The sequence below is a fragment of the Cyprinodon variegatus genome, unplaced genomic scaffold (assembly GCF_000732505.1).
Source record: "Cyprinodon variegatus isolate N-32 unplaced genomic scaffold, C_variegatus-1.0 Scaffold414, whole genome shotgun sequence".
Lineage (NCBI taxonomy): Eukaryota > Metazoa > Chordata > Actinopteri > Cyprinodontiformes > Cyprinodontidae > Cyprinodon > Cyprinodon variegatus.
Genome location: NW_015150867.1, coordinates 599157 through 623041, shown reverse-complemented (window position 1 = coordinate 623041; position 23885 = coordinate 599157). Strand labels below are relative to the sequence as shown.

The window sequence follows — 23885 nt, the reverse complement described above, 5'->3', positions numbered from 1 at the left end:
AAAAAGAGTTGTCACCTCTTTCCATATGATAGATACTGTCTATCATGGAGCATTAAGGTTTATAACAAAATATAGATCTCTTATTCACCAATGTCTTGGGTGAATTGGCCTCCATTATTAAACCATAGACTTGTTTAGTGGCAATGTTTAATGTGCATTTTATAATGGGATATGTGAAACAAACGCTTTTCTTTTGGTTGCCTTACTGACACTTGAACAACATCCTTTTATAAGGATGGGAATGGGACTTTATATGTTTCACTTGGATCAAACTAAGATTCTGTCTTGAAAATAACTGCAGGCTTTCTGCATTAGATTTAAAATATATAACTAGAATCTTGTGGTTTACTCAAATCCCGCCCAAGCTTCGCTTTCTAAATATCAATGAAAGATAAAGACACATTTGAACTCCATTAGATGCTGTCTGTCTGCGTGTGTGTGTGTGTGTGTGTGTGTGTGTGAGAGTGGGGGTGCGTGTGCACAACATGCATCACTGTAAATAAGTAAAATACTGTTCTGGCGAGGCTTTGTTGTTTCTTCTCTCTCAGGCTCAAATATCAGTTCCCATATGGTTCCTTAATCTGCAGGTCCCACTCAGGTCAACTCAAACAGAGCCAGGTAACACGAGCCAAACTCATAACTCAACCATCCTCCGAAGTGCATCCACAGAGACCACGACGGATGACTTTAATGCATTTGCTTCTTCTGAAAACCAATTCACTGGGAGCTATTATCATGGGGTGGCCTATCTGAAAACCATTATCTGCAAAAACAGCTGCAGCAAAGCCAGATCTTCGTGGCACGTGATAAAATACCGTCTTACTTGATGGAAAACAGTTTGAATAAGACAGTGGTCAGCTCATGTGTCTTTGACGCAGCTAACCTCCCTTATTTTTTTTTTTTTTTTACCATAAGTTTCATTAAGCCTTTCACATGTTTATTTAGCACTCTTGAAGACAGCTGGACATGGCTTGTCAAAGCCAATTCGAGAAATTAGAGCACTCTCCAGAAGGTTTGATCTTCGGCCAGATAAGGAACCCCTTCATGAGACTGGAGCCCCCCCTCAAACCCCCCCACCAACAACTCTGTGAGAAAAGCCACAGCAGGACCGGAGTGTGATAAAATGCCTCTCAGAATTATCCCATCTTATCTGGCGTGTGATCTCTAATAATTCCCATGCTTTAACATCAGTTAACTTTAGAGTTTGGATGCGTTTCCTGCAACATCACTGCAGCTGGAAAGCTTTAGCTGCCTAACCTGAGCAGTAAGGACAAGCAATTGACCTACAATTTAGCCCAAATTAGTCTTTTGAACTCTTTGGGATAAATCTGTATTTCCCTCAAATGTTTCACATTTGAACAGTGATTTTTAGCTTTCACATTTTGGCCTATTTTGTTTTGGATTGTTATTTTTGCCTTTCTCATCTGATGAAAGCATATAGACTGATCAGACTTTTGCTGCCGTTAGCACTGATTATGAATTAACACATTTCATTATATTTTTTGTAATAGGCCAAAGTTACCCTATGTAAAGGCTGTACTATTAGTTCATGAATGAACCTTTGATGTTGCATGAAGCAAAAAAAAACGGGCAAAGTATTCAAATATATTAAAAGAGCTTCATGAGGGGAAATTTCTTCAATTAGGTTTAATTAAAATTATATGTCTTCTAACTGAAAATATTTATTTTTGGCTCAAAAATGTTGATTTGTATTGTTGTTAAAATTAAAATAAAAATCCCTTAGCATAGCAAAAAAACAACTCAGGAAATTGTAGCTAAATAAAAAAAAGATAAAATAAAGCTATTATTTGGAGTATTAGGTCAATATACATTCATCATTTAGGAATTTTATATATTTTTAACTTAATTTAAGTTAAAATTATAGTTTTCTATGAAATCAGAATTAGAACTCAAGCTAAACTGATCAATTTAGCTGTAAAAGTTAGAGTATTTATTTTGAAAAAACAACAGATAAAAACTTTAATCCTATCTCATTATCACTAAAGCTATCACCTTATTGTTTTTTTAAATAATTAGTAAAAAAGAATAAAAAAAAAATTTAAAAATTAAATAGATCCAAAGGACCTATCAGAAACCATATCTGCTCCAGCACATATATCAACATTAGAATTTGTTTTAGTAGTATGTCTTTAGTACAGGGGCCACAACAGGGGCCAGGACATGGTCTACAGGGGCATTGGCCCCCGTTGGCCCCTGTCTAGAACCGTCCAAGCGCAGGGGAACAACCTCCTCAGTCTGCCAATCTAGGGGCACTGTCCCCGACCTCCACGAGATGTTGAAGAGGCCTGTCAGCCATGACAGCCCATCAACCATGCTACCATGGAGTCTTTTTGAGAACCTCTGTGACTACAGCCAAGGTGATGGGCAAATCTAGCCCAGAGCCCTCCATCTCTTCTTCCACTGTGGAAGAGGCCTAACGCATGAAGGACTCTCAGACTATTAGAAGATTCTCTGGTCTGATGAGACCAAGATTCAACTTTTTGATGTTAATGCTAGGCATTATGTGTGAAGAAAACCAGGCACTGCTTATAACCTGCCCAATACAATCCCAACAGTGAAACATGGTGGTGGCAGTATCATGCTATTGGGGTGTTTTTCAGCTGCAGGGACAGGACAACTGGTTGTGATTTAAGGAAAGATGAATGCAGCCAAGTACAGAGATATCCTGAAAGAAAACCTCTTACAGAGTGCTCAGGAACTCAGACTGGGCCAAAGGTTCTCCTTCCAACAAGACAATGACCCTAAGAAGACAGCTGAAATGACAAAAGAGTGGCTCGGGAACAACTCTGACCATTCTTTACTGGCCCAGCCAGAACCCTGACCCAATTGAGCATCTCTGGAGAGACCTGAAAATTGCTGGCCACCAATGCTCACCATCCAACCCCACAGAACTGGAGAGGATCTGCAAGGGAGAATGGCAGAGGATCCCCAAATCCAGGTGTGAAAAACTTATTGCATCATTCCCAAGAAGACTCATGGCTGCACTAGCTCAAAGGGGTGCTTCTACGCAATATACTCAATAGTAAGCAAAGGGTCTGAATACTTATGACAATGTGATCAAGATCAATGTAAAATGGCAGAATGAAAAATGAAATAATTAATTAGTAGTTCCCTATATGTACATGGATCTTATTTGATAATTAGATGATTTTTTTTTAAGGTAATTTGTTGCATTTGATTTAGGACAGAGGAGCTAAACACAAATATTTACCAAACTTTTTAGAGGTTTTTAATGTATAGAAGTACAGTAGAACGCTCAATGTTTATCTAAGATATTGAAATTCTTCACATGTATTTTAGAGGGATTTAAATGGTATGACTCATTTTGCTAGGCACTGTAAATGGTTACTTTTCCGCTCTCTCCCTCTTGACACCTTTTAAGATATTTTTTTGGGAGCAAATTGCTACACACAGCACTCTGCCTCACTTTTGACAACATATAAACCACACACGCCAGTTTCTAGTGTGAGAGTAGTTTTTCTTCAGTGCTTCCATTTTTTTTTCAGGTAATTTTGAGTTGATGTCTAAATAAGTGGAGGGAACAAGGGCTTTAAGTATTGTGAAAGTTATTGAAGCTGATGTTTATAGAAAAACACAGATTTTCATTTTTTTTTTCTCTACTAGCCTTCAAAGGATTTCAGTAATCTTAATGAAACCAATGTTTAAATAAAGACGTCTTTTAGTCTCAGGATGCATGAAGGCAGGAACAGTTTGGATGTAGCCGCCAGGAAGAGGTCGGACCTTTGAAGTAGCCTCTGGTTATTTTTCAGCTTGACAGATCAGAGCAACTGTGCTGCAATCTAAAGGGAAGTACCCTGCCGGCTCAGGTAAATGGTAACTGAGGACAGAGCTGTGACATTTGGGAAAGCCAATATGGCTACTGCTGAGTTTAGGGCCATCTGGACATTTTGCACTCCGTCCAAATACTTCAAATTGTAGCGATAAATAGTCAGAGTAAGGGGTGCACTTGCAGGAAGATTCGTGCCAGTAGTTTAGTGTCACTCATCAAATAATGCTGTACCTAAGAGAAAGTGCTTCTGAGTCATGGCTTGGTGCTGGTAAGGTGTTGATAGAAGCTATACAGACATGTCTGACCAGTCTCCACCTTTGCACCAGTAATGTGTGAGTGGATTGAGTGGAAGACATTAAGAGAATTCTTAGGACTCTACAAACCCTAAATGCACCCAGTGGAGTTCATCTTCCCCATGGGAACATTAGGTATTGAGGGATGAGACACGGTCAATTTAGCTAAGTGAGATTTGCTTCCCCACCCTGAGCCGTATACTCTCTCTAAGAAGGGCAATGTGGGAAAGGGGGAAGGTTTGACAGTGCTTGCATTTCATTTTTCAATACCCCCTGTTCTCAAAAAAAAAAAAAAAAAAAAAAAAAAAAGGGAAAAGGACCCCAAAAAATCTTTGGGGTTAAAAGGAAATCACTGAGAGCTGTTAGAAAACAACTGGTGCCAAGAGAAATCTGCTTCTCATTGGCAGACGTTTTAGGCCAGGGAGAGGGCTTACAAGGAAGAGTGCATGAACTGCTAACATTTGTGTCCCACAAGTTTGATAAATACTGCCAGCCAGAAGGCCATGATGAATAAATACTGTAAAGATCTTTAGCGTTTTGTGCATTTTTCCAGTTGGCCTTGGGTTTAAATTTGTTTTTAGTGGATTCCTTTTAACAAGATCTTCTTTTTACCAATATAATTTATATTTACCAACCTTGCAATATAATCTATACCCAAAGAACTAGATTACATTTTATGTTGCTGCCAAAAATTTATTTTTTAGATTTAATGTGCTTTGGACCAACACAGTAACAATACAGAACATGATCTATAACATGGATTTTTGCAGATATTGTTAAACTTTATGTTCTTTTAACACACCAATACGAAGTTGAACATTAAAGTAAACTGTTTGAAATCAGTTTGCTGATTTTTGTACCATTGTTAGTAACTTTCAGACCAGTTTTTTCCACAAGATTATAGAATAGTCGAGAGAAATTTAAATGTGAATGTGTGTGGGCCCTTGCTTAAAAAACCCTCCAATCATTTATCAACTCTAACCCATAAAAGTAGTCTTGGCCATAAAAAACAGCCATTGTTCTTTCATGCATTACGTTAGATAAAAAATTGTCTTATTTCCCTAAATAAATTTATGCAAGAATTAATAAAACGTTCAGCAAACTTTAAATGGAAAATTTAAAGCTTAAGGATGTACCAATTTCAGTATGAGCAAAAATAAGATGTAAATTGGACAAGATTCTCAAACAAAGCGGTCTGTCACAAGCGTTTTTATGGTTTACTGACATAGTTTATCATTATGTCGTGTTTATCTTTTGCCAGATTGTTTTTCTAGACCAGGGGTGGACATGATTTAGTGTTATTTCAACACAACAGCTTTCAGCTTTGCTGGATTCAAAGAAACTGGGAGGTATAGAGGAATGAAAGGAACTTGGGCTACAGATAAATCAGCTTTCACACAATTCATCATCTTACTCTACGTCAAGTTTTCTGCCAGACTTCTCATCTCCCAAGAAGAAAGCCCATAACACTACATCGCCACGAAGAGTAATATGAGGATATAACCTTCTGGAATTTCAGCACACAATTATTCTCCATTTTTCCTTTCTTCCGTGTAAAGCTTTATTAAGGGACCCTGACAATGCAAGGTACAAATTGAATTTGTTTAACCTAATGCAATTTTTTTTTTCTTGATGCAGTTATTTCTCTTCTGTTTTGAAAATTTTCTCTTTAAAAAGATTTAATTTTACTTTTTCTTTCAAACTGGGGTCTGTTGAAGCTAATCTAATCTGAAATGTCACATTATGACCCCCGATCATACCAAAATTATTTTAAGCAACAAACTTTTACTTGTGTAAGTAAGGGAGGAAGAGAATTTTAAGTAAATTTTAAAAATAAAAAATGCCCTGAATGGTATAAAACTGCTCAAAACAAAAAACATTGAATTACGATTCCCAAAAAAAAAAAAAAGTGTTTTGAAATTGTATTAAACTCTACTTTACGCATGATATACGAGTTTAAGTAAGCAGCTGTTTTCCTTTAGCCCTCTGTATACGTATTTCTCATGCATGGTATCTTATCTTCCCTATTTGGAAGAGAATCTTAGAGTAAAGAACTTATATCACATGCTATCTATGCTCAAAGGCAACAGGAAGTCATGGGTTATTAATTAAAGTTTCCCCTACGTGATGAACAAGACTCTTCAGTTACAGCTTTCATAAGAATTTTTTAGTGCCTAATAGGCAATTGGGATATATATGGTTTTGTTATAAAATCTTTTTTTCTTAATTCTTTTTTTTTTATTTTTATGTCAAATGGCTGTACACACACAGTATGAGATTAAGAGACTAAAATAAATGACTTTAACACCATATACACATCTTTTATATAGAATATAAGTGTATATTTGCCTTACCGTCATGGAATAAAATTTTGTCTTTTGCAATAAATATAAGAAAAACTTTACCTTCACGAGTATCTTGTAACAGCTCTCAGTTTTAAATATCAGTGGTGGGTTTTAGATCCTTTGAAAATATTAAAACAGATAATAAAAATCATCATACGACAAAAAACAACTTACCAACAGAAGGAGTTGGTTGTTGTTCCTTTTTACAGTGGTGAAAATGAATTTCCCCTTCATGATTTGTTTCTAGTGTGCATTCATGTTTCGGATCAAGCAATTTAAAAATCTACAATAAGATAACTCATGTAAACTAAATATGCAGTATTTATATAGTAATATGTGACTGTAGTCTAATAAAGAGGGTTAACAAAACAAAACAACTTTAAGCCCTCTATCTATAAAGGTTTAAATACACACCCTAATGAAATTGAGTTTTAATATGTGAAGTAGAAAACTGTTTTAAATATTGATATTTGAAATCTATACTCCTGAATTTACTTTATTAACTGTCAAAAATATTCTGACAATTTCTCTGATGATAAAAGCAGGCTGTAACATTTTTTTACACTATAGATATTGTTGATTATCTGAAATGGCAAATGTGGCAAAGAGGTAGAAGAGTTACACTTAACAGTTTTCTGTCTCTATCAACAATTGATTTCACACTATAGAAACAGACATTATGAGCAAGTATGTTTGGACAGATGTGGCTAAAAGGTCCTCAGTGTATCTGTCCAGGATAGATGAGATTAACTGATTAATTAAAGCTATAGTGGAGGATTTGCATGAATTTTTTAAAAGACCTGCCCTCTCCATTTAAAATAAAAATGCACATGCACAACCCTGTAACTGAGAGGGAACGCCTATTATTATGCACAAGCCCATTTGTCCTCATGCACGCTCTGTTTAAAAGTTGCTGTTTGCATCGCTCATACAAACTTACTTTCCAAAAGAAGTTTTGCAATTTTTTCACTATGTCCGACTCACCACTGGTAAGTAAAAATATCACCAGTAAGATTGACAATTAGGAGGACCACTTATTTTGATGATCCACCCGGAAAAAGAGCATCCTTCACTATACCTTTCATTGTACGGTTAAAACATGCACAAGCACATGTACTCGTACTCGTCGTCTCCTGCTTTATCCGGAACCGGGTCGCGGGGGCAGCAGACTAAGCAGAGACTCCCAGACTTCCCTCTCCGCAGACACCTCCTCCAGCTCTGCTGGGGGAAGCCCTAGGCGCTCCCAGGCCAGCCGAGAGACGTAGTCTCTCCAGCGTGTCCTGGGTCGTCCCCTGGGCCTCCTCCCAGTGGGACGTGCCTGGAACACCTCCCGAGGGAGGCGTCCAGGGGGCATCCGAAGAAGATATCCGAGCCACCTCAACTGACTCCTCTCGATGTGGAGGAGAACCGGCTCTACACTGAGCCTCTCCCGAATGACCGAGCTCCTCACCCTATCTCTGAGGGAGAGCCCAGCCACCCTGCGGAGGAAGCTCATTTCAGCCGCTTGTATCCGGGATCTCGTTCTTTCGGTCATGATCCAGATTTCATGACCAAGCACATGTGAATAAAGTAATTGGACTTAAGTTAGAGTATTAATACCTTAACATATTTAGAATCAAGTAAAAATGACAATTCAAGAAATTAGTTGTGGTAAAAAATACAACCAAAAAAATAAAAAAAAAGGTAGGATTTTATATTTAAATATGATATACCTAACAGATAAAGTATAAAGTTTTGTGCAAATTATTACATTGTTATTACTTAAAAAGACAATAATAAAAAAAGTGATTTCAAAATAAATGTCTCGTTAGAAACACTTCAACAAATCTAAGTTATTCAACATAAAGCATACAAAACCAAAACTTTCCCTTGCTGCTGAAAACACCCGAATTTTCCCACCATGGGACAATAAATAAGTTGCCGTACTGATAAATGTATATATGCTAGACCAGAGCAAAGTACCTCCAGTATAGGTATAAATGTTTAACTATATATAACTTTATCTGAAACTGCCACAGCAGGAGCAGCAGAACCTGCTGTGCCACATAATTAACACATCAAAGCTGCCTCTAACATAAACCCTTACTGTTTGTATGCCTATTACATTTTTGGTTGAAACATGTCTGTCCCCCTTTCGTTAAAGTTATTTACAGTGGAAAGAGTTGTAATAATGTAACTCAATTGCTGAAAATCAATACTTCATGAAATATTACTCAAGTAAAAGTATATAGCATTAAAACAAATCCTAAAAGTATAAAAGTGATCTCAAACAATAGTAGTTTTTGCTGCTAATGGTTCCAAAACTAGTTATTAGATTTAGAGGTATTCTTTTTTACACAGGGCCATGTATGTAGGATAATCCTTCCCTAGTTCATAATATGCACTTTTATGTTGTCGATAGTAGCATATCTGGAAAAAAGATATAGATTCGAGTTTAAGTTTGCTGTGTTAAATGTGACAGACATGATAACAGATTTTCAACACTTCATGGAAAGGTTGTACTCTAGGGTTACACCAATATAAATGATCAAAAATTTTACTAGAATTTTGAATCTGTTGTATTACTTCTTTTTTTTTGGGAGGGGGGGCAGATCCTAAAGAAAATTTGGAAAATATTTCTTTGAAATATGCCTTTAGTAGCAATAGCTGCAGATGTGCTACGATCTACATGTTTAACCAGAATAGAACATTTTTATGTAAGTGGTTCAAATGTTAGATAGTGGAATTATTTTCACTACTGATTCTTTTCTCCCTCTCTCTACTACTTTTTGCTGAAATGTAGACCGAGAACCATTGATTCTCCAACTTTTCAGGATCTTCACTGAGAAATCCACTCATTTTTTTTAGCTTCTAAATAATTTTTAATACAATGTCTGCATCATTTTTTCAAAACTAATTCAATCTAAACTTTTTACTTCCGCAATTAGAGGTTATCATAACTTATAATTTGTTATAATGGCATGATTGAGAGTTGAAAATGCACAAGTTCAATTTATGTTTAGACTTGAAGGACAGAGCATCAGATGATTTTGTTCACAAGACAATGAGGGACTGATGACCTACAACTTTTTAATAGGCTGCCAGATGGAACTTGTCTATAACGATTGTAAGATGAAAATTAAAGGGAAAAAAAAATCAAAATTGAAGTGTTTCAGGTTCTAACAATTTGCTAACAAACATTTGGGTAGATTTAAGCTACTTTTTTGTTGCTCCTTTTACTTGCAGGCAGACAATTTTTAGGAATAGATTTGGATGTTAAATTATTTTCCTCAATTAATGCATTAAATCTTAACCATCTATAAAGCTGAAACAGATTTCCTTTTTAAAGGGACCTTTTTGGAAGATATTCTTTTATTCATGTTGTCTCAGAAGATGGATAACAAATAATCCATGAGTAAAATGCTGAAAAATCCCGAAAGCCTTAGAAAATCGTTTCCAGCTGCACGGTAATGCAAAAACTATGATGAAGGTAATGAATGTTTTCATCAAACTGAGAGGCTTTTACTCTAAATTGTCTGAAATGGCTTGCCTTTCATTTTCTCACAATTGTCTGTTTATTGAAGACTTGGTACCTTTTTTGCTCCCCTGTGCTTAAATGCTCTTGCTTTCTGTGTTTAAATGTTGGGGAATTTGACTTGACTTTGTTTAAACAGGAAGTAATAAAGGCTCATACATTTCACCACATGTCAAGCAAGAAAGATAAAACACAATACCACAGAGAAAAAAAGACTTTAGGGTCGATTGGCTTTACAAGCTCTACTTTAAAAAAAAAAAAAGTGCGATGTATTTGTGTAAATAGAGCTAGTGACAACCGTTGCCAGGTAAGAAATTATGCATCCCTTTTCATTTATCTTCAACAAAAGGACATCTGGGGAGATAAAGGCTCGCATTTAACATACAAATTTCTGTTTTACTGCTAACAAAACATGTCACACTAAAGTCACTTAAATTAATCCAATCTGTTTTTATTTAAGAGCTTTGTTAGTGGGAAAAAGTTGGTTTATAAGTAAATCTAAATGACAAGATTATGTACACTATCATTACATTCCTCTGCCTCCTCCTTACAATTCATACTCTTGCAGAGAGAGATGTTTGAATTTAGTATTTCAGTTTTTCATCCCTGACCTTTGCCTCCTTACGTTAAGGTCAAAGGTCCTGTCTACCATCACTCAAAATACAGTAAAGGTACTTGGGGTCAGCAATAGTGTGATTGTTGGGTGGAACAGGATGTTTTTCTCAGAGTCTCACTGGGAAATGGTTTGTAATGCCACAAAGCCACTACATTGTTGAGGGATTATCACTCTGATTGTGAGCCTTATTTGTTCTATTTTTAGCCTTAAAAAGAGGCCTTTCTACTCCTTTCCAGATGTTTTTTGTGGGTAAGACTTGCATGTTCTTAACAATTGACTCCAAACGTTTGGCTCTTGTACAATCTACTTGCCATACGAACACATCTAAGCCAAGCGCTCCTTTTTCCTACTGCGTGTCTGCTAGTAATTTGAAACATAGCAGCCTTGTCAGTCAAGTGCAGTGCAAAAGGGCTCACTTTTAGGTGTTTTATGCACTGGGATGAATTTATGATGCCTTAACTGGGGTCGCAACAACAGAAATGAAAGCCCTTTGACTTTGCATTGATCTAGATTTCTGTATTTGCAGTGCCAGCAGCCAAGTTTTCCTTTGCCTTCTTGGCTATAAAACCTTCATATTGTGATTTGTTTTTGGCTGCTGATGCAAGAACACCAGCTTAATGTTTGACATGGAACACCATTGTTTAATATCGCAATGGAAGATGCCAGGAACACAGGGTTCAAACCTGATGCGATTCGGAAGGGCATGGAGCATAATTTACCGGCAATCTGAGGTTTTTAGACTCCATACAAACCTGGACTTCATAAATTTATTTTATTATCCATACTCAAGCCTTCTCGTATTTCTCCATGTCAGGATCAAAACCTCAGCATATTATTGAGATTGAATGTGATATAGCAATACAAATCGTTACATAGTTGTGATCTGGGCAAAATAAATTATGTATTAATTTGTTTTTGGGGTGGGGTTTAAGAAAAAAAAAAAAACAATTTTGCAGCTGCAAATCTTTTTGGGGATGTCTTGATCAGCTTCACATCTCTGAAACTGAGACCTTTATGTCATTAGATTAGTTTTCACAATCTTCCCCGTTACTACTAACGCATTTCCACAAGGCTATTGAAAAACTAGTTAGGAAGGGACCACCCAACAGGTTCTGCTGGAGGTGATGGTATAGAAATTGAGAGAAAGCACAAAGGAAAGCGCAGACAGACTGCAGTAAAAGGGCAGGAGATGCTTTCTTAAGAGCAGGGTCCTAAAGAGACAGGAACACATGACTCTGGCACATTCCATTATGGTGTAACCCACAGTGCCACCATGGGTCCAGATCCCATTCAGTGGTACTGCATGCTCCCATCTGGATGCACATCTTTAATAAACTGCTTTCTAAAAGGTGCATTTTTTGTGTCTGTGAAGTTTGGACAAAGCCCAGTTCTATGGAAACATATTGCATTCACCAAAGAAAAAAAATCTGACAGCTTATCTCATAATTACGAGATAAAGATCTCGTAATTATGAGATCCTGATCTGAGTGATCTCAATGTTATGAGATCTTATCTCATAATTACAAGATCTTTTCTCATAATTACGAGAAAAGATCTCATTATTATGAGAAAAGGTCTTGTAATTATGAGATAAATTTTTTCACTTTTTCCACATTTTTATAGAAATAAAAATGACAGCTAATTGTTGTGAAAAAAGAGAAAAATTCTCCCACCTAGTGTAAGCTGTGGATCTGTGCTGTTAGTCCAAATTAACCACAGAACTCTTGGCTGCTTCTCTGATTAAATATTGTCCTTAGTGAGAGTGCAAGGTGTATAGGTATGTCTTGGCCAGCTTGCAGTTGTTTTGCTTATTTAATGCACTGAACTGTAAACTTTCCCACAACCCACTGGTCTCTTTTGTGTTCTTGTATTTAAAAAAAAAAAAATTTTTATTTGTTAAATAGTCATTTTTTACAAGAATTACAAAAAATTTTCGGGGGTGGGGGGTGTTCATACCCCTTTCCCACCGGCCAGAAATCCCCTTTAAACCTGCAAACAACCCACTTTTAGTGGAAGTGAGAACGGCTCATTGCATTAACCCACGCCACACAATCTGGGAAGCAATCTGGATCAAAACTGCCTCCAAGCTCAGCCATTGTAATGGCATACAGTGGGTACACCAGACCTGGGTTGACCTGCTAATTTACATGATAAGTCACAACGTTGCACCAGACCTGTCTGATATAACAAGCCAAAACAACTCGCATTACATTTGATAAACATGGCGCAGCACGTTAAAGAGAGATTCGGAGAGGTATAAGAGCCAAATAATAAAGCAAACTACTACTGTAAGACATGGCTGCTTTTTCATTATTTACTTTTCGGATTATTGTCACACTGATGACATCATGAACACTAACCCAGTGTGATGACGTCACCAGACACTCAGCAGTTGGCACTACAAAGACCACGCAGCTTGCAAGCAGTGGTCAGACCCGCCATTTTTTGCTAATGGGAAGGGAGCCAAATGCTGGCCCACTAATTTCAGTGCAATAGAGGCTATAGCATACCTCCCTGCTCCCAGGTTGTTGTTTTTTTTCATCATTGTTTTTTCAGCGTTTATGCTGCTTCAACAAACGATAATCTATTTAAGGATTTTTCCACATCTTTACCGGGGTTGCCTATAAATGTGACCAGCACTGTATGCCTTCTTCTAGTCAAGAGGACGAGGCCTGCTAAAGAGTATTGAATAGATCAGAAGGCCCCTTACTCCTCTCATGCATATTCATCCACGTGTACGCTCACTCTCACACCCTGTGAAAGGCATTCTGGCTCTAGGTCAGGGGAGCCTTTCTAAAACCTTCAACAAAGACCTAATTATCTACCAAACAGTACAGTCACAAAGTGAGGCAAAGGACCCTGGACATGTTTGCAGAGATCTGAAAGCTTTCTCTTTTAAAGCTTTGTCTAAATTTTGCTCTATGCAGCCGCCGAGCACCACACAGAAAAAAAGAACTTCTGTCCACTTTCTTTTTACTTTTTCTGACTGGCTTGCTTTCTGACAGTCCCTGAGCACTGAAGGAAATTGTGTTCCTTAACTGGATTATTGGGAATTTTCTTTAAATGAATGGTCACCACCCACACAGCCTCTGACTATGAATATAATTTAGGAATGACCGTGTTTTGGCCAAAAGCTTTGAGACTGAAAGGAAAATGTGCCTTTCACAAGCACACTTACGGATTTGCTAGCATCATTATAGTTTATATATATATATATCTTTTTTGTGGGGGCTCAATGGACCCATGCATCATTGGGCAAAGTTATAAAGAATTCAAGCTTTCCCTTTTTTTTTTTTTTTTTGTCAAGGAGAAAGGAATTTATTATAATACTGTCACAAACTTTAAGTTTGATGTTTTCAATACAAAATAGTGCATGACATTTTTTACTCATGTTTGACAACATTTTTTTTATTTTTTTACTATTAAAGCTGCTAGTTTTGTTAGTTATACTTTCTTGAACCTTACAGCTCTAGCCATGGCTGTACAGTCGGCTGACTAAGCATAATAGAACCACTGAATGTGTCACCATTTGTACTATGTTCAGGGATCTACAAAGTCTCAATGTTCATAGATACACACATGTAATTTACACATGGACAGGACAAGATTAAAACATGCACACAACATTCAAAAATGTATTTTCAGGTCTCAGAATATACTTCTAATTCCTGGTGTACAAACTACTTCCAGTTTGGGAAATTTGCTGCATTGGAGTGTGGATTTTTGACATTTTTTCTGTTTTTACTCAAAATATTTTTAAATTATTTGCAACCAATCAGAACATACCCCACATTCAATGATTTATTTATGATCCATTCTCATAAACATGTTCAGACTGCTTTAAATGCATGTAATCACAGCTGGGCCAGTGATTTCCAGCTGTTGACAGCTCAACATTTAAGATTAGATCCAGAAAGAGTGCGGTCTAACCTTTCCAATGATGTTAAACTTGTGGAAGTTAAAAAGCAGAATATACATTTGACCATTTGATTTTTGGCCATCTCCATAATTACTTGATGAAAAATCACCATTCAAACTTTTCCTTGAGTCAGACTGGAGCCTTCTGGGAATTAACAAATGCTGTTTATTTAAACAATTTTGTATAGCTTACTGCAACATCTCTCCCAAAAATGGTTGTCAACATAAGCTTCAAAGCAACTTACTGAATAGTCATTATAACTCACAGTACAATTTTATGTAAAGAGCGCTACACTACAATATATGCGTGTATTTCTGTTGCTTTTCATTCCTGCTATTTTTTATAATTAAACGTTTTATAGTGTCATAATTAAGTGTTTTATAGTGTCATGATTCTCTTGAGCCTGTATTGAGAGCATTTCAGCGTTATCTTATTGTTTCTGATTTCCTATTCTACCTCTCAACCACTGAGCCCTCCTGTTTCTGTCTGAGGGCCGGGTTATTTTCGAGCTAATGGCGAGAGTGTTTCAGCGTTACCTTAGTGTTACAGATTACCTGAACCTGACCTGTTCTGTCTCTCGACTACTGAGCCTGCCTGTTCCCATCTGACCTGTTTGCCTGACCTGTCTTAGGACTCCTGCTGGATTCTGCCTTTTGGGTTAACTTGGAGCTGCTTTCTGTCAATGATCTGGATATCCCTTTGGATTCTCTTCGGACTTCTGATCTCCTGGTTCTGAATCCTGAGCACGTCCTCAACACCGGCTTTGGCTTTGCCCTCTGGATTATGCTGCCTTCCTTTGTCTACCCAAATCTGATCTCCTGCTTGTTATACGTCCTCTGGGACTACAGCATCTGGGACTCTATGGACTCTATAAAACCAAGTTAGTGACTCAGGCATTCATAATCATCCTCTGTCAGATTAACATGATCACTAACCCGTGTTTTCCCTCTGCAGAGGTTCCTGCCTTAGACGCCTTTGTTGTTACTACAGATCCACTGTTTTTAATGAAATAGTTTTGAATTATCCAACTGTCTCTCTCTCTTGCATACTGGGTCCCCTGTTCTAAACCGCAACACATAAGCCTTTTAAAAATAGTAAGACATCAGTATGGGGATTGGTGATTGTGTTTCTGATCAGAATACAGGTATAAATGGGCCATTACTCGAAAAAAGTTTAAGGAATTAAGAAGACAAAGCAGAATTTTGTCACTTGATTATTTACGTACATCTTTTGGTTGAGGCCTTTCCCCCAGCTTTTTTTTTTTTTTTTTACTTAGCCACTGACAGTTTCGTGGCTCCATCGATATCTTGTGTACAATTTTGAATCCTACTTGACATGTGGTTTTACTACTATCCATGTATTAATTTTGCCCTGTGCAAGTATGAAACATAGTACTATTTGCAAATGGTGTGACTCTTCTAGCTCCATAGGAGTCCTCAAGCCCCTGTCTGCACACCTGACATATTCCCACACACAAACCTTCGGTTCATGCAAAATGAAAATAATTTCTCTTGGTGAATGAAAGCAGGTGTACCTGTCAGACCTCTCTGCTTGGTTTCACCTTCAATGCACTGCCTGGCTGAGTTATACAGACACAATAGTGTCCAAGTGTGTGCTGGCATTACTGGAATTTGCACCTGTTTGAGACCCGACTCTTTCAGTCTTTCAACTTGAAATTTGTATTATCGGGTCTTACAGTTAAAAAAAAACAACAAAAACTTGAACAGTCCTCACAGCGAATGAATGTCGAAATAAATCAAACGACTGATGGTGAAAGAGCTCAGTTTATGAGGTAAAGGCTCAGAGAAATAAAAGTAGTAAGATGAGAAAGCCTAGTTCAGAAGACAGCTGCACTAGGGTCTATTTCTTGACAAATTATCTGTGGTGCTGTGTGGCCCTTTAGTTGTGTCATAAACATCTCAGTGGTTATACCCATACGTGTTCCTGATTTTCTCTTAGTAAGTGGAAACGGACTCCGGGGCACAGATTCCCTCCCTTGTGCAAATCACAAATCACACACAGCCTTGCTGCTTTCCCCGTGTCCAGGAACCCAACAAACACCCTGTTAAAAGCCACAGCCACATCTCTGTGTTTCATCTTACTGGCCATGGAAAACATGGTTTGTATTCTAATGAAAGTGGCCTGTGTGCCAAGTTTGCCATGTGGACATCAGTGCTGCTGCTAAGTTTGTGTAACAGCCATTACATGTTTATTTATTGAAACTGTGGATTTTTGTGAGGCTGTCTTGCAAGCTACTGACAGATGAAGGTTTTGCCTTCATCGTGGCCTGGAGTGATTCAGGGCCTCTAAGGAGACGACAGAATAGCCAGTCTACTCAAAGCAAATCCTCATATTCCCTCTCAACAGGCTACTGGCGGTGTCTTTTATAGGATTATTTTCAACCAGGCATTTTAAATGTAGTAGTTTACATAGCTCCTTCCGTCCCGGTGAATGCCCCCTTCTTTTTCTTCTTGTCCTTGCCTTTCACCTTCTATCCTGAGAGGATTAGAAAGTTAGGCTTCCGGAAACGGGGCAAAACCCCGTCGAGGATGAGACTGCAACAGGAAGGGTCTGGACTGTGGCTTTATGGCAACAATTACTGCTTTTTTTCTCTTGAAGTCTGCCAGTGGTCAAAGTTTTTAGCGGCCAGAAAGAGAGTTTGCTTGTATTTCATGGGGTGTATCAGAGTAAACAAACCCTTTAAAGGCAGATTTCTTTGTTTGGATTCTCTCAAGATCACTTGGACTGTGAAGTAAAGGCTGTGCAGAGAAAATTATTTGTTGAATGCTTCATTGTTTGATGTTGAGGAGAATGTTAAGTAGTTGCTCTTTGAGATGGTCAGTGATTTCCTTTTCCACTGCATTTTGTTTTTTTGTTCTTTTGCGCTTTTTCACTATTGAACTTTTGATGAGGGGGGAAGGCTATTCAAAGAGATCCAACTCAATCCTTGTTCTCTATCTGAAGATTTTAGATCCATATGTAATAATGTCCTACAAATAAGCAAGATAAGCTTTCATTTTAATGTTAAAGACTGCTATGAGGAACCTGGAAACTAATAAAGAGCAAACTTAACTTAAAGACCTGGTTATTGTTATGTAAGACTTTAACTGTGGCGACAGAGGGTTCTCCAGTGCTACGGTAATGTTTCAAGAAAATTATGAGGTTGTGTTTTACAAATTTTGTTTAGTATCCTGACTTCATGTAATTGTGGCTTGACTTGCTTGGATTGATTGTTTGGGGCTTTTTAATTATTTGCCCTGAGTTTTTCTTTTTTAAAAGGGTCTTGACTAAAACCTCATTGCCAAATATTCTGACTTAATGGAAAATAGATTTCATAGCCACTTTTAGACTTGACACAAATGGCCTTCATCAACATGTTACTGCGGTTAAATTTGGTCTGTTTAAAGTTTTTTTAAAACAAAAATGAGAAAATTATAAACAGATTAAATCATTACCATTATAAAGTTTTTATGGTTGGCATCACCACCGCTTTGAATATAATTACCAAATACAAAAAAATACTTTTAACCACAGTATTAAGGTTTTTGCCTGGCTTCCTAATGCAGCAAGATTTCAAACAATATGAGTAACCCTGATCAAATTGCTGTAATTTGGTTATATCATCATCAATGAAGGCCTTAAAAAGTATTGTTTTGTTCCATAACTTACAGAAGGAAACTGTTAAAAGTATAGTGGAGGATGTTCTTTTTTTCCGGGTGGATCATCAAAATAAGTGGTCCTCCTATTGTAATTGTCAGTCATTCTGGTGATATGTTTACGTAAGGCCGTCCAAGGTGCTCCTCCCTGTTTTCACTTACCGGTGGTAAGTCTGACAAAGCGGGAAAATTGCAAATCTTCTTTTGGAAAGCAAGCTTGTATGAGCGATGTAAACAGCAACTTTTAAACAGAGCATGCACGAGGAGAAATGGGCTCGTGCACGCTCTCGCACGCGTTTAATAGGCGTTCCCTCTCAGGAGCTGGTACAGGCTTGTGGATGTCCCTTTTTTTTGTAAAGAGGAGATGGTGGGTCTTTTAAAAAAATTCCTCCACTACACCTTTAACCACCTATGAGGTAGTTTGAAGGAAGATAATGTTAAGTTTTACATTTGTAGAATTCAGAAATATCTGGTTTGATTTTCTTACTTTTTTCTGAATTCTCAGATTTGATAGTCTACTAGCATTACCAGAAAGAAATAACAGTTGATTATTTGATATCATTGTTGGTTTCAAAATGTGGTTTTATCAGCAGTTCTGTTAATGTTGCACTAAATATAGTGATCAAAAACACAAACCACGATTCTCTATCTCTGGTTTATACTGCTATCCCCTTTCTGAATTCAGATATTGAATGAACATATTGCTTGGGGGGTAAACAGAAATGCATTCTACACTAGCCGTGTCTAACTTAAACATTTAGTCATCTTTTTTAATATTCAAAATGTATCATTATTTTGTGGGTTTTTTTTTTCGTTTGTTTCTATCACCCCCCAGTGAACTAGGTTTGTTTTTGTAATTTAGCGAAAATGTGTAGCAAAGAATTGGTAACTTTTAAGTATTTTGTGTGGAGTGTGTGTTTTCAAGCACCTCTAAATATACATGCCTTTTATCCTCTATTACATAACGTCTGTGTTAATTATTTTTTGACCTATTGTCATTTTTTCTCAAACCCCCTTCCTCTCTCTTCTTTATGACATACCTCCTCCCAGTCATCTTATAGAAATTACAGAGCCTGATCCTCAACATGCAGCATACAAGACTGTCACTCACTCATGCTGTGGCGGCATCACAAAACCTCAGCTCTGGCATGACATATTGGCACTGCCGCAGAATCACAGCTATGACAGCCCTATGTATCTCATTCAGCCGTGGAAAATGGGGCTAGTGAACCGAGAAGCCCCCCAACATTGGCCTCTGTCTGCACCTGCAAGCCCAACCGATGGCTGCTGGAGAGCTGTGGGGGGAAGTATTTGGAGGGTGAGAGTGAGACTGGGGTCAGTGAAAGCCTGGATTGAGTTTAATAGTAAAGCATGTAAGAGACAAATGAGCTACTAAATGAGAGATCCAATCAGAGTAATATTAAGTACAGGAAATCATTCAATTCAATGGCCATTAATGTCAATGTTATAAAACCACATGGTAGGCTTCTTGGCAAACTCTTTGAAGTAAGCATGCAGAGAGGAGAGTGGATGGGGGTACTACTGAACCCCTGCAGGTCATTCATAAGGTCCAGTTTCATAGACCACCTTCTGCTTTGGTGCCCATCAACAAAGGAGAAAACAGAAAAAGATTAAACCAGAAGAAGAATATGTGCTACATCCGAATGCTAGATGATAGTACAATCTTTAAAAAGGCATGAACAACCCTTTGGATGTTTACTTCACTGAAGCTTATTTAGTTTTTTTGTGTGCGCATGTAAGATGTTTACAGATGTGCCCCTCACCCTCTATGATCCAGCCTTCTTTAATCCAGTAAAGATAGCCGAGATCTTGTTCTCCTGGACAGCCTGAAGGCCCTTTAGGAAACCTCTCGGCCGTGAGAATGGGGGTTGGAGGTGTGGGGAAGGCTGCGTGTAGCTGTGCAGGAGGGACAGAGGGGATGGTCTTTGTGAATTTAGCTAATCTAATTTAAGCACTTTTTTTTTTCTCCCTAAGGGCCTAACTCATTCTCACTGCTGCCTCTGTTTCCAACATCAGTACAAGCTGGTGAAAGTTTCATGTGGTCTTGTTCAGTTTAATGTACGCCTTGGGGGAATGTGACTGTGAGCATCTACTGAAAAGGAGGCCTGTATCTTTCTGCTTTTTCATGTCTTATTTTCCAATAAAGCAACAAAGCTGATCCACATGTGAAATCTTAGGGGTATTACTGCGCAACTTTGGTCTTTCCTGTAAGACTCATCAAATGTTTTTAAGGGTGGTGCATATATGCAATCGGGATATAACCAAATACTTTTCAAAAAGATATTAGAAGGAATTAACTGTCAATCTGAATGTAATATTTTTAGATTCACGCAGAAATATTGTAGGAACTGTGATCAAAGGAAATACATTGAATTAAAGTTTTTACAACACATGCTTTTATCTTTATATGAACATATGTTAAATAACATTCTTAATACATTGGGTTTAATATGTTCCACCTTTGGATTGTCTTTATTTTTTGTCATTGTAAACCTAATACATTATGGAAAGAAAACAAGAGTGTTCTAATATTTTTTTTCTAAGATTATCTATATAAAATGCTTAACGCAGAAGTAAACCTTTTGAACTCTGTGAAATTACAGATCTTCAAAACAATTTAACTAGGCTAGAAGTGATATTTATAGGTCAGTACATTATAAGAAGTTAAAAACAGCCTTAAATCTGATTGCTTTATTAGTAAAGAATTCATCTTCAAAGACTTGAAACTCTGATTTCTTCCTCTTCCAGTATTCATCGTAGAACAGCAACAGGGGCCATTGTGTTAAAACAATGTAAACAAACCACTTAAAGGGTCTTTTCTCATGTTAGACACCTGATTAACTCACTGCTGATGCTATTGCTTATCAGAGGGAAATGACCTCATTAGCGTTTTCCTTTAAAGTCACTCCTGAATACCATCAGGTTCTCGTAATCATCTTTTAATGGATCTATGAATTACTAAGTGTTTTTACTAAATGATTAAGGAAACAGCTTTTCTCATCTAATGTTTCCCTTTTGTTTCCCACAAAACTCTCTAAAATGGACTGCATGATGAAGCAGTGATGGAGCTGGGAATAATCTATCAGACTGTGACTGCTTAACTCTGATCATCTGTCTCTCCGTCATAACCTTACTTTACTTTATTGATTTCATGGTGTCCTACTGCAGCCTTCTTTTAAACTTGAGGCAAATGGTGGGAAGGGTAGGAATGCTGCCTGGGGACTTTTAACAATTTATCACACTAAGGTGCGAGTGCTCCTGTGCCTGCAGATGTAACAGTTTAGTGCCAACAGCATTCCCACTGTGGAGCCAATGAGGTTTTTATAGCCTTTGTAACTTTCATTCTCAGGACCACATACAGGGCTGCTGCAGAGAGGTGGAAAGGTTGATAAATTAGGCGGGGGGGTGAAATAGTTTGTGTGTGTGTTCCACTCTGAGATCATCATCAAGATGATTTGGATATAGTTTGTATATCTTTTTCCTCCTCTGCATTTGAATGTGTCCCTTTTTTTTTGTTTTTCTTCAACTCTTGCTCCCCTCCCATTGCTCCTGTTTCCACTCCTCATTCTTCCTGTTGGTCTACTCTGCCTCTCGGGTTACTATGACTTGGGGGGGTTTTCTTGCTCTCAGTTCATAGTGTCCATAAGAGGTGGGGTTGGGTGTGAGTGTGTATGCGCGCGCGCGCGTGTCTCCCCCCTCTGCGCTGTCCCGTGTCCTTGTCCCTGCCTCCTGGCAGCGAGGAGCCACCCAGCAGCCGGGTTGTGATTGGGCAGGGGGAGTGGGGTTCCTGACACAAGCGTGGTGCTGCCTTCTCTGGGACGTGTTTCAACAGATGGTCGAGGTTAGAGAGTGTCATCACATCGGAGCGAGGATTAGAGGAGAGAGGTTGTCTTCCAGGAGCTGTGTGGTCCCCCTCCCCACCCGCCTCTACACTTGAAACTTAAATCCCAGCACCAGGGGCCAAACTCCTCTATCAGGAAAAGGAAGATCCTGTGAAGAACGTAGGGATAAAGGTACTACACAACTTTTCCTCTATTTTCTCATCTATTTTTTTTTAAACATTCCTCCTTTTTTAGAGAATTTAAATGATTGTATATCTGTTAACAGACAGGAGAGATTCTATAAATGGGGATCTGTAGAGGCGCTGCGCTGCGCTGTTTTCTGCAGCCAGTGGCTGTAGCGCAGCTATAGTGCGCGTATCTGTGCGCGCAGGTTTTCACTGTTTTCCCTCTGAATGACAGGAATTCCCTCCATCGCAAATTCCTCGGTCTCAAGGGATTAGAGGGCACCACATTCCATTAATGTCATTTTTTTCCCTTCCTCAATGCCGATGCATTCACCTGTTAGATTTACGCAGCTGGAATAAAGGCTAAATGACAGGCGGTTGGAAATGTTTATCTAAAAAAAAGAGTTCTTTAATGTTGGATTTGACTCATCCTGTAAATGTGAAGTCATTCTTTCATAATGAGCAGGATTAACCATATAATCATAATATCAAAGTAAATGTATTATCTAATCAGATGATTCTGATTCCCAGCCTGAAATGTTCATTATTGGGATTGGAGAGAGAAAATGGGCCATTAAATTAATTAAATGAAATTCTATTAAAAATATATAGTTATACATTCAAAAAAGGAGAATCTTGATCATGTTTTCTTGGATTCTTTACCTTTAAGCGCATTTGTTTCCCTCTAAGGCATTATATACCAAATAATGAGACAGTTTACATCTTGAAGAAAACTAGTAAATGGTATCAGATGGAAAAAGGTTGATTCTTGTTTTATATTTTATACTCAATATTCATTGTTTTTCTAGTATTTAGCATTAATATCCAGAAACTGTATCATTATATTGACTTCTTTTAGGTAGAATTTTCCCCCCCAAACTCTTCTTCGCTTCCCTTCTTTTCAGTCCTGATTAGTTTGTAAAAAAAGAAAAAAAAAGTGTGTGTGTGTGTGTGTGTGCGTATATATATATATATATATATATATATATAAGTTCACTTCTGGCAGATCATGTCAGCAAACACTAAAAAGATGTGCTGCTGGAGAGCTTTTTTCAGGGGGACTGTCAAAGGTGCGAAAAGAGGCATAAAGTTGGGGGAATGTACTACTCACTTTGGCTATTTAAGTCAAGTCAAGTGAGAAGGGTGACCTGCCAGCAGAGTGGGAATATGATGTATAGTATTTATACCCAGCTCTAGGCACCGTGCATGAGGTGTTTTGTAAATGGAGATTGTGCAGCTGTGAAAGTTTGAGAGGAGCGGAGTGTTGTATGGGTGAAAGCTGGTGTTGTGTGAAACTGTGTGTTTATCTTGGTAAACCAGCCGTAGCTACACGCGCTGCTTGATATTTGGATTTTTAAAAGTATCACCATGAGATGCTCTTGTGGTTTAAGATTCATTTTGCAAATAGTCTTGAAAGGCGCATCATTTAAAATAAAATGTAAAATGTCTCTGAAATTTCAAAGAGATCCACCTTAAAGGTATGGAACAAAATATGCCTGATTAATATTTTTTTCTTGTTTGAGTAAAAGTTTGATCGTTGTTTGAGTAAAAGTTTGAGTACTGCGTGTGGTAAAGATTTAATTGATCAAGTAAAATGTTTCTTTGTTCTTGACTGTGTTTGATCAGTCACTGGTGCATAAAAGCCCAAAGCATTTATCCCCTGACCTAGATTTCCTAAATGCTAAAATGATGGTGTGGCTCTAT

At 37.8% G+C, this 23885-nt stretch overlaps 1 protein-coding gene across 5 annotated transcripts in view; it reads left to right on the top strand.

Annotated features, from left to right (window-relative positions):
* Positions 1-21886: 21886 nt before the first annotated feature.
* sulf1 (sulfatase 1) overlaps positions 21887-23885 on the top strand; it is a 41950-nt gene continuing 39951 nt past the window's right edge. For 3 of the 5 annotated variants that reach the window (XM_015388111.1, XM_015388114.1, XM_015388113.1), the window contains exon 1: positions 21887-22188. The gene's annotated coding sequence lies outside the window, so the exon portion shown is untranslated. The remainder of the gene's footprint in view (positions 22189-23885) is intronic. The other 2 variants (XM_015388116.1, XM_015388115.1) reach the window with 2 other exon arrangements.